Source organism: Danio rerio, chromosome 24 (genome assembly GCF_052040795.2).
Source record: "Danio rerio strain M-AB ecotype USA chromosome 24, GRCz13ab, whole genome shotgun sequence".
Lineage (NCBI taxonomy): Eukaryota > Metazoa > Chordata > Actinopteri > Cypriniformes > Danionidae > Danio > Danio rerio.
Genome location: NC_141044.1, coordinates 26670001 through 26682351, shown reverse-complemented (window position 1 = coordinate 26682351; position 12351 = coordinate 26670001). Strand labels below are relative to the sequence as shown.

Sequence of the window (12351 nt, the reverse complement as noted above, 5' to 3'; positions counted from 1 at the left end):
TCTTTTTGTACAGACAAGCTGGATTCACCTGATTTGTTGACAAATGGGTTGTGGATCCATTCTTTGGCAGTTCGTAGGTCCTTCACTTGTCTTTTTCCTCTTTGCAAAGTAGATTTCCAACGATGTCTTTTTCTCAATTACTTTGCTAGCTTGTGATTTAAGTTTTGGCACTCAAGTGACCAAGATATAACTGAGAAAATACAGTACTTTTTCAAAGTAAAAGATCATTCAGACTCTTCAGATTAATGATTTCTTGTAGCTCGGTACCAATTGATCCATGGACTGATATCGGTCTGCAGCCTGTGGGTTTGGGACCACTAGTCTAAATGAAACTCAAGACTGCAGAAATGATACTGAATTTTCAGCTTCTGCTTCCTAAAAATACATTATATTTTAAGAAAAGTAAGCATTTTTTTTAATTTAACTATTATATCAGATGTTTGCAGCTTTTACTGTAGTTTTTTTAACAACTTTTATGTGCATTACATAAACACACATATTCCAGTCAGTATACTTCTTTATTATTTATGTGTTTAATTTATTTTTTAGTATCAAATGTGAGACGTCTGTGTCATTTTGATTAGCGGATATTTCAAAAGACTGTTTGTGCCTTCCAGTGAGGCTGTGCCTTGATGGTCTTGTGCAATACCCAGGTTCCATTCTTTATTGATGATTTCTCTCTGCTTTATTTGATTTGATTCTTTTTTTTATTTGTAGGAGCGTAGGTGCAAATGGCAGAGACGTTAGATCCTATTTTAGATGTGAGGTGTGAGCCTGGCAACCTCTCGCATCTCGTCCAACTGACCACCCTCAATGCTTTGTATCTGTTTGACCTTTGGTCAAATGCCGTGCTAAAGCCCGCCAACCTTTTATGTCAAATGTGTAGCATATATCATCACGTTCCCGGAAAACTGATTCCCTCTGTTCGGAAGTCCCCTGAAGGCTTATTAAAGCCATGAAGAAAGGAAATGAATAAATTCTCAATGTGTTTCTTAGTTGAATGATAATGTTGTGTGAATGGTATATTCCTCACCAAGAAAAAAGAGACGGATACTTGAATATCATTATAGTTCAATGTGGAATCCTTTGACACCAATGAACATCTCCAGCTAAGGCAATCTCAGAGGCCACACCAGCGGGATGGAAAACACTGCTGTTTGATGTTTTCAATCATTCTCCAGCCTTTGTGTCTCTCAGCCAGTCCCTGCAGGTTGACTCTCTCTGAATAACATGTTTTTCACTTTTTGAAAAAACTTCATTTGAAAGGAAAGCCTACTGTTGAGTCTCTGCATGTTTACTTTCATTAGCTTTGGTCCTCTCTCCCTACAGAGAGTCACATGCTCCTAGCCCTGTTGCCAAAGGGGCGGAGCCAAACGTTAGCCTTTTACTGCGGTAAAGCCTGGCTGGTGGAGACCCTGTGATGTTCTACCACCCTGCGCCGCACGATAGTGTTCAGCAGCAGCAGCAGCAGCAGCAGCAGCGACCGGCTGGATGGCAGGGTCATCTGTGTTGCCTAGCAGGCAGATCCTTGCCTACAGCCAAAGAACGGCTAACGGCTAATCCTGCCACCCGCCTGAAAACACGCCGTCGGTTATGTTGCGGCATAGGTTCTGAGGTAACGTGAGGCTAATAAAAAGGCAAAACAAAACAAGGATGGCTGATGTTCCTGTAACCTTCAACCTTCAGGGTGTCCCATAGAGTATGATTGATGCCGTCATATCCCAACAAATGCTGCCTGACAGTTTTGGGACGATTACCCCCCTTTTTTTTTCTTTTTCTTTTTTTTTTTAGATGGTGGAAAAACGTATTACGTGTCTGAAGCTTTCACATCTAGATAGCATTAGAAACATAATGATGATTTGTGTGCAGCGCTGCAAAAAGAAGCCCACTTATTGTACGTAAGTGTTATAATTGGAACTTTATTGCATTACCGGGACTGCAGAGTGTAACTTCCTGCTATTTGTCTAATGCATCCTTAAGAATAGTAATCTAATAAAAATCATTAGTTTTTCCAGGGCTTTTAGATGTGATTTAAAGGAAAGTCATTTGCAAAATGTGTCTAGCGTGAATTAATACTTTACCTTGTTAGAAAAAAAAAAAAAACGTACACGGAAAAAAATGCTATCGAACAATGCAATTTCATAACAAAGAATGTACATGCTTTCAAGATTGCCACAAGCTCAGATCATCTTTGATAAGTGGCTCTACTCAAACACAAATGTGGTTTTGCTCAGCAACGCTGTTTTTCCTAATACTCGAAGCTTCTTTATTAGATTTATCATCAAGCCTCTATTCTTCATGCGCTTTGACACGTTCGACATGTGACCTCATCCGCTGGTAGCTGAAATTTAAATGCTCGGCTTTCTTTTTCTTTGCACCCAGATAGCCCCAGCGGCCGGCTGATCCTTCAGTTCTGACTCAGAAGTGACAAGGTGGAGGAATGCCTGATTGTGCTGTGATCTGATGGCCAGTGGCTTGTGTGTGTGAAAGGGTTTCAGCCGCAGAAACACACCCCCATCAGCCTGTCCTTTCTCTCCCCAGGGAAAGAATAGAGCGTCTTGCGCTTACCATCCATATGAAGAAATGAATAAAATAGAAATGAGACATTCAAGTGACAGCTTCAGCTTTAAATGATGCTGGCAAAAGCCATGGATTGTCAGTGGCTCTCTCTGCCCGCTTTGTTGATGAAATGAAAAATGTATTGTCAGGGAGAAAGGATGATTTTTTTTTCTTTTTCTCTATATTGTTGAGAATAATATGACGTGATGAGTGGTCATCTTGAATTTACGAACATGTTCTTGGGGTGCTAGTCAGTATAATGTAATTCTAGAAATGGCTGTTAATTCATATAAATCAGGGGTGACCAATGGCTGCCTTTGTCAAGCTCAGAAATGAATTCAGTCGTTATTAGTATTCCATTATTAATCGTTTCAGTGGGAGACTCTTTTTAAGGATTCTTCGATAAGTAGAAAATGCATTGGAACTTTATTTATTACTTAATGCAAATCTTTTGCTGTGATTTAAATAATTTTATAATAAGAAATTTTAGCAGACATTCACTTGTAAATACACTTTTTAAAAAATATAAACACAAAACCTACCTTTTAACAATTAGAAAAAAAGAATATTAAAAACACAACCAACAGTCATAAAAATAATAATTAAACAAAAAATAAAATAGCATTTCCCCAACCAACCACCCACCAGTGCTATCCAATGGTAAAAGTAGGTACTAAAGGCATAGTATACATATAAATCACAAGTTCGTAGACAAGAAATAAAAAGGCAAACATTTTTTTCAAATAACAAAACCTTGTCTATTAAGGTATAACAGATTTTTTTCTACATGGAATATTGGAACTTATTTTTTATGGAAGTATTTTTAAAATGTTAATTACCCCAACTGTTTAAATGGAAATGTATAGTAGTTTAGTGAGTTCAGACAAAAATATTAGGCAGCACATTGGTTTTTCGATAGTAATAGTAAAACTGTTACTATATTGTTACAAATGTTACTTGGCATATTTTTAACATTTCTTAAGGACATTGTATGAATGACTGACAGTAATAATGACTGCTGATTAAAGATATACCACTACATTTTTATATCATTTCATGCAGCCTCAAACAAACCAATATGTGATTAATCAGTGATATTTGCCAATGCTGATAAGGTTAAGGGTCTGCCTTTTGTCTCTATTTTTAAATGAATAGTAATTAACTTCACTTTAGCTGTGACAGACTTGCCATATTCCTTGGAGTAACAGCCTATAAGGTGTATAACAAAATTAGCTGTATCAAGAGTTGACTGAACCTCGAACTTACAGAATTTTAGCAGTGCAGATCTCACTGATTACCACCCAGTTAAGGGAGTAAACAAGACAAGTTTACAGAGTATACAGCTGTCTGACCTGATCACAAGCTAATTTTACCAAGTGATGGCTAATAACACAAAAAAGCAGCTTATTTTGGACAAAACTGATGATTGGTCTATACACTGATGCATCTTTGACTTTAAGAATATATAACAATATATAACACTATTTTTCTACTGCATTGTTTTCTAGAAATAAATGCAGCTTAGGTGAACATAAGATAAACCTTGCAAAAATCCCCCCAAATTCCATGTTGTCCCATTGCATGACAATGTGAAGTTGACAAAACTGGTTCACGCTACCTTTAAACACTGAGGCACACACAAAATACAAACCTAATATTCATTTATATTCAGTAGTCCACAATACATTTGAATTGAAAATGTGCCAATTTCTGAGACATCTCATAATTTCAATCTTTTGTAAGAATTTTATTTATTTGAAATATAAATCTTTTGTTTGTCACTTTTGATTAATTTATTGCAGCCTTTCTGAATAAAGGTATTTTTAAAGTGTTATTTACTCCAAATCTTTAAATGTAAATGTATCGGTTCACACAAAAATATTAGGCAGCAATTGTTGTGATGAAAATGTTATTTGTGCATCAAACTGGCATATTTTAAATATATCAGAAGGACGTTGTATGAAGGCAGTAATAACGACTGTTGATTTAAAAATACACCACTATATTTTTCAGCCTCAAACAAACCAATAGCTGATTATTCAGTGATATCCACCAATACAGATAAGGTAAATGTTCTGCCTTTTGCACCTGCTTTTAAATGAATAATAATTAATTCCACTTTAGCTGTGACAGACTTGTCATATTTCTTGTCATATAGCCTTTACGGGGGGTTTATAATATGAGCTGTGTCAAAAATAAACAAAATTTCCAGCTCACAGAACTTACCAATATTAAAATTGTTTACACAATTAATTATTCTGCCCTCTTTTGACAGACAAGAGTATACAACTGTCTGCCCTGATCACCAGCTTTTTTTAAGCTAATGATAACACAAATAACAGCTTTTTGGGCAAAAATGATGATTGGCCTATACATTGGTGCATCTCTGACTTTATTAATATCACAATGTATTTTTATGAAACAAATGCAGCCGGGGTGAACAACATAAGATAAGATTCCCCCCAAATTCCACATTTTATTTTGCATGACAATGTAAAGTTGACGAAACTGGTTCATGCGTCTCATAAACACTGAGGCACACACAAAATACAAACTCAATATTCATTTATATGTAGTAGTCCACAATACATTTGAATTGATCTAGTTATTTGAAATGTTTCCCAGTGATGGGTTGCAGCTGGAAGGGCATCCGCTGCGAAAAACACATGCTGGACAAGTTGGCAGTTCATTCCGCTGTGGTGACCCCAGATTAATAAAGGGTCTAAGCCGAAAATGAATGAATGAGTTATCCAAAATGTGCCAATGTCTGTGACGATCCATCTTATAAAGCTACGTCAATCTTTATGACTACTTTCTACTATTCTGTTCAATGCATGGAATTCGCCATCTTGAATTTTGGAAATATGTTGCAAGGCTGCATTGCACATTCACGGGTTCTTGCAGTGCTATTCGGTATAATTTAATTCAAGTAATGTCTTCTAATTCTTATAAATCTTGTGTTACGGGTGTTTGGCCTCACCTGCCAGAGGTGACCAATGGCTGCCCTCTGATCTACCTCTGTCAAGCTCTATAATTGAGTGCTTCCTTAATTTATGAGGCAGCTTCCTCCATTAACAACAAAATCTCGGGAATTAAAGAAGAAACAGACCTTCGCATGCCCGTGCTGCTCTACGGATAAGGAACAAACCGTGATAAATGGCCGAGTGCATCTGCAGCCTTGACTTTGAAAAATACAGTCTCTGAATTTCAGGTCAGACTCTGACAACAATTAGGAGAAGAAGAATAAATAGACAACGACCCTATTTTGGGCTGTATTTTCCCTCTGCTGTAAGATGCAGGAGAACATGATCTGCCATTGACAGCATGTGCATATGCAAAGGAAAAGCAGTCATGGCCGCTCGTTGAGTGATCATATCATTAAACTGCTAATTTTGCAGTACGAGGCACAAGGGAGCTGTTTCTGGCATTAGCCTTGCTTCTCACTGTCTCTTCTGTACAGTAAATCTTGTGCTAAGCATGGAGCCCATTCACTGCTGATAGTGGCTATGGTGACTTAGTATATTTTAAAGTCAACATCCAATCGGAATGGATAATATTTTAAAATAATTTTTGCATTTGTGGTCTTAATTGTGCACGATTTATCTGTTTTTTAAAGAACACTAATAATAGAACGTTCAATAGTAATATTTAGAGTTGTTGGACATTTTTATGCAACAATGTCTAAGGGTGCTTTTACACCTAGACTTTTGTTTGGGAACCTGGTGCATATCCCCAGTTAGCACGGTTTGTTTGGCATATGTGAATCCAGCAATCGTGCTCTGATCCGTGCCAAGATACTCGGTCTGAAATCGCCTAAGTGAGGTGGTCTCGGCTCAATTGAAACAAACTCTGGATTAATTATAGTGAAAAAGCAAAACAATTCTAACCAGGCTATATCACATTGTATCACGGATATGTAGTATGCATGTATACGGCTGTATGAAGAGAGAATTATGAGTTGGGCGGGATGTCATTTCTACACATGTTAAACTTTTAACAAGAGCTGTTTATTCGTTATACCGAAAAGCAGTCTTAGTGTATCTGTTATTCCTCTCTATAATGTAAGGCCTATAATGCATAATTCTAGTCAATGGCTATGCATGAAACCTCTTACCTCTAATTTATATCTGGTGATAATGTCTGTGGGTGTCACCATTCAAAATTATAGCTCAGCGTTTTGCTTATGTCTTATTGCTCATCGTCATAAATTAAAATAAGGACACATGACAGCTGAGCAGAACTAAACCGTGAAACTCTGACCAACGTGAGGAGAGTTTACCTGTACGTGACTTGTTTTAACTATTTTGGTCCGTTTAGAAACTTTGCTGTGTGAAAGCGTACCGCACCAAGAACAACATTGAAACAATTTTAATCCCTGTTTCCGAAACAAAAGTTTAAGAGGTGTGAAAGCACCGTAATTGGCCCATTTACTGTTTGTTTTTTTAATTATTTGCAGTTTTAACCGCCGAGTGATTGGAAATCTGTGACTCTTCCTGCAAGTTTTGAAATAAGTTGAACTTTATATTAGCTTCACATTTCAGAGGACATGCCCACATAATGGGCTATAAGTTTTTAAACGGCACAATGTCTGGAAAAAAGTGCCTGTGGATATGAAATGGTTGCAAAGTGAGATTATCTTGTCTACATCATGTTTCAAGGAAGTTTTAAAGTGAAAGTCCAGCCACTGGTTTTAAATAGCACATTTAATTTTCTATGAAACATGTTATATGTGCTTTTGGCGATGTTTTAGTATGCTATTTGATGTGGTAGTTTGAAAGGAGGTGATTCTAAATGTTCTGTCTTGTTTAAAACTAATGTACCACATAAATGAAACCCTACCCTACTGTAAATCTAACTTATGGTGATAACAACATGTGACAGAAATGCATCTGCCGAAGCAATCATACTGCTTTGGAAGTTGTTTGGTGAATTGTGTTCCACTAAACTTTTACACATACAGATAAAGTCAGAATTATTAGCCACATTTGATTTATTTTATTTTATTTTTAATATTTCCCAAATGATGTTTAACAGAGCAAGGAAATTTTCACAGTATGTCTGGTAATATTTTTTCTTCTGGAGAAAATCTTATTTGTTTTATTTTGCCTAGAATAAAAGCAGTTTAAAAAAAATAAAAAAAGATTTTTAAGGTCAAAATTACTAGCCCCTTAAAGCTATATATTTATTAGATAGTCTACAGAACAAACCATTGTTATACAATAACTTGCCTAATTACTCTAACCTGTGTAGTTAACCTAATTAACCAAGTTAAACCTTTAAATGTCACTTTAAGCTGAATAGAAGTGTCTTTAAAAATATTTAGTCAAATATTATTTACTGTCATCATGGCAAAGATAAAATAAATCAGTTACTAGAAGTGAGTTATTAAAACTGTTATGTTTAGTAATGTCTTAAAAAAAATCTTCTTTCCGTTAAACAGAAATTGGGGAAAAAATGAACAGGGGCCTAATAATTTAGGGGGGCTAATAACTCTGATTTCAACCGTATCGTCTGCATCACAAGCACTACCGAGAAAGCTGTCTGCATATGGAAAGTCATACAAATGGAAACTGATATGTGACACAAACTCAATTGTTTTTGAAACCATGTACTCTTTAGGCCTACTCTCAGTCTTTAGGTCTTCATATCTTGTGTGCAAAGAACTGTGCAAGCATACACCTTCATTCATCAATAATATGCCCATGCAATCATGGTTTGTGCCAACTTTTTTTTCCCTCTAGTTTTTGTTTCCTCTGAAATCTGTCAGGTCAGATATACTAACAGCTAGAATCTGCACAAAACCTCTTTTGACATTAGAAACATCTGTCGGCATTCAATAAAGATGCTCAGTGAAACAACAGTGATAAAAAGTTGTAGATACATGTCATTTTGCACTTTATTTCACCTTTTTTTAATGATATTTCATCCTTGTTTTATTTTGTCAATGATATTGCATGTCGTTATGGTCCTTATTTAATGATAACTGGTCTAGTTATTTATTTACATTTGTCATCATAGATTTGTTTAATAGAATTACCACTAGTTATTGTGATAGTAAATGATTTGTTATTAGAAGGACAGTATTTAGTCTTAAACACACATCATTCAAGAAATTCAGATACCACACCTTTTTCCATAGATTTTTTTTCCCTTTTCAACTGGAAATATGTCCAGTTTACATCTGTAATGTGGCTACGAATGACAATTCTTGTTAACTTTAGGCTTTTTCACATTTTATTATGTTCATTCCATGTTACAACACACATGCACTTACACATAACAGCCCATAGATAAAGCGGTACGTTTTCATGGTTATAGGTTATGAGGCCTATCTCTTTTTTTGATGAGAGCATATTGATTTGGGCATTTCTTGTGGGCTGCAACTTAATTCTCTCTCTCATTTCAGAAAATCCTCAAATTCACTGCTTACAGCAGCCTTTTAGCAGCCACAATCCTCTGCCTGAATAAATGACATGACTATAAGCTTCCCTAGATGCCATGGTGTAAATGTATTAGCTGCACTAAGAGACCTACTCCTAGTATAATTATGTTAGGAACCAATAAGACAGCTTGGAAATCAATATGCTAAGACAGACAGAGAACAGGGCCTGGGCAGTGAACTGGGGATAGATTAGGCTCGCGGGTCTCCAGCTGAGCATCGCTAGCATTTAAGCTAAGTTAGACTTATCATCTCGTGCAAGGAAATCATCTGGGCTTTTCCCTTACAATACTCGGGGCGCTGGATTAAGTCCTGCGAGCAATTATCTCCCTCTTTTCTAATTACACGATTTTGACCAGTTAAATCCCGCTCATTTTAATTTCACTGATTTTAACGTCCCCCTCCTTGTAATTTCAATCAATATGCAGTGTCAGTTTCCCTGTAAGTACTAAAATGTTCTGCTCTGGTAATTAATGCATGCTCTTCAATTACTTAAATTTAAGCCGTTATTCAAGTGGTGCCTTTTTTGCCACTCCAAAAGAAGAAAAAAAAAAGAGAGAGCTAAAACTCAAAGATGTGATAAAAACAGATATTTTAATCAGACGTGTTATGATTTCCCTTTAGCGTCGCATTTGGCTGAAATGCGTTTAAAAGGCTCGCTGTGTAAACACAAGACAGAGCTGTAATTTATATTCAACTAGAACTAAAATAAAAAGCAGTAGCCGAGGAAACAAAAGCTGTCCTTTTCTGGTACAGTACATCTGCTCAAACCCAATCAAGCTTTCAAAGACATGGCAGCGAACAATAGCCCCCATCAGCCAGGAACAAAGTCACAGACATAAGTGGTCCGAATAAGTGTGCAATTTCTGCCCATATGACTGTCCTGACACAATTGCCCTAATTTTCTTCCTTTGAAATGACTGATAAAAGACTTAGGTAATTGCTATGGAGACAGCATTTCTTCTATCAAGGAAGGAGGGAGGGGGTCGCTAGTAATATTGCCTCAGGGCTTAGGGACAGAGTGTCAGTTTCGGCACAGCCTTATATTAATACTTGTGTCCTCTTCAGCCCCACTTCCCAAAGATCGTATTAAGTGATTGTGATTCGTCCTGACGCTGTATTGGAAATCAGTCAATCAAGCGAGCCACGGACACGGCGGAAAATATACAAAAACATGCCGGTCTAATTTCGCTGTGGTCACATGACTGGACAATGGCTACTCTGATGGCCTAATGTGCCGCTTTCACACGGCAGATGAAGCAAATGACTTGTGAATTAAAAGAGGGGGTCGAGCCATCAGCGCTCATGAGGAGACGGTTCACCCTGATGCTAGTTTTTTGACCTGTGTCCATTCAGCGCCTGACCTTGTCCCCTGGAATCAAACTTCATTTATCGGCCTGATCTCTGATTATCTGGATATTGCACTATGCGGTTTGGCTTGCAGGCAAGCAAGAGCGCTAATGGGGAGGCTGAAACCCGTGCAGAGCATCATGGGAGCATTGACATACAAACTAATTGCTGCCATGACCTCAGATTACATCTGTTTATTGAAAGCAAAACCTTCCTCTCAATTATGGGCTTTCTGCTAAAACACAAACAGCCTTGTTGTGAATCTTTTTATAACTGTTTTTTTTCTTCGCAGGAGTCTAAATCAAGCAAGGGATAGTAACTGGAAATACAGTGCTCTGCATATATGAGTACATCCCTCACAAATCTATCTTTTAAATTCATATTTTATATAGAAAACTATACAGAATTTTATGTGTGCATATACATTAGATCAGTCACTGAAGCCAAATCTGGAGCTTATATAACTAAATATCTTGCCAAAATGGTCCAAAAACGAATACAATCAAATTTATACGTTATAGAAAAATATTAAATACGAATTTTAAAAACAGGAAAAATCAAGAGAAGCAAAAAAAAGGAAAAATTTTGTTGAAATTTTGTATTTGTAATTTATTTTTGCAATATTTTGTTGAAATTTAATTGTAATTGTATCTTTCCAAATATATTTCTAAGCATTTCTAAATATGTTTGGTGATTAAAATATAATTTTAATAAACATATCTGTTAAATAAATCTGTTTTGTTTAAATGCACTAAAACGCAATGCCTATATTCAATGAGAAATGGATAAAAATATTCATTTTAAATTGGCGCGTACTCAATTATGCTGAGCACTGTTTTTATATTGCATGTGTGTGTACATACATAAACATCTATCCATCTGTATGTCTGTCTGTCCATCCTTCCATCCATTAATATCTGTAATAAAAACGCTGCCATGTTAGAAAGTAGGGCTGCACGATATATCGTTTCACCATCGATATCGCAATGTGATTTTTCGCAATAGTCACATAGCAGAATATGCAATGTTGAGTTTGTACTATAATTCAACATTTACAAGTGTTTTTGATTCCTGTGATCGTATCATGATTTTACAAACATGCAGGTATAAGAAATTGTACCATTTGTGACCTTAACTACGTTTAATTTTATTGAATTATTTTTATCATTCAGTTACTGTACTTGAATACTGTTAGACTCTGGAAAAGATAAAACACTTTATTTCAATTGTATCTTTTTCCTGATTTTATTTATAGATTGTTATGCATGAAAATACAACATGCAAATACGGAAATGCACAGTAAATTGCACAGACCACATAAAAAAATGTGTCGAGGGTCCACCAAAAGTTTATAGATTGCTTGTTAGGTTTTATGGAGATGCAATTAGTAGCAATCAATTTAATCAATGCAATCAATTTAATTCATCTCTGACTAAACACATGCATGGAAATACTCACAACACATCCAAATACAGAAATGCATTGCAAATAGCACATACAACATAGAAAATGTGTCAGGGGACCCCAAAAAATCAACAGAGATTTACTTCCACTGCAGAATCATCCCAATCAATCTACTATTAAAAATAAGTTATCTGGTGAAATTGTCTTCATGTCACAATATACACTCTCTTTATTAGGTACACCTGTCCAACTGCTCGTTAACGCAATATCTAATTAGCCAATTCCATGGCAGCAACTCAATGTATTTAGGCATGGAGACCTGGTCAAGACGATCTGCTGCAGTTCAAGCGCAGCATCAGAATAGGGAAGAAAGAGGATTTAAGTGACTTTAAAAGTGGCATGGTTGTTGGTGCCAGACAGGCTGGTCAGAGTATTTGAGAAACTGCTGATCTACTGGGATTTTCACACAAGCCATCACTAGGGTTTACAAAGAACGATTAAAAAAAGAGAAAATAGCCAGTGAGTGGAAGTTCTGTGTGCACAAATGCCTTTTTGATGCCAGGGGTCAGAGGAGAATGGCCAGACTGGTTTCAGCTGAT

General features: G+C 36.4%; 1 long non-coding RNA gene across 11 annotated transcripts in view; it reads left to right on the top strand.

Annotated features, from left to right (window-relative positions):
- Window positions 1-12351, top strand: part of LOC137489241 (uncharacterized) — a 327340-nt gene that overhangs the window by 136880 nt on the left and 178109 nt on the right. Inside the window, exon 4 of one of the 11 annotated variants that reach the window (XR_015524999.1) lies at window positions 2383-4392. The exons of the other annotated variants lie outside the window; for them this stretch is intronic. This is a non-coding gene — a long non-coding RNA (uncharacterized LOC137489241). Of the gene's footprint in view, window positions 1-2382; window positions 4393-12351 lie in introns of those variants that run through there. 11 annotated transcript variants of the gene reach the window in all.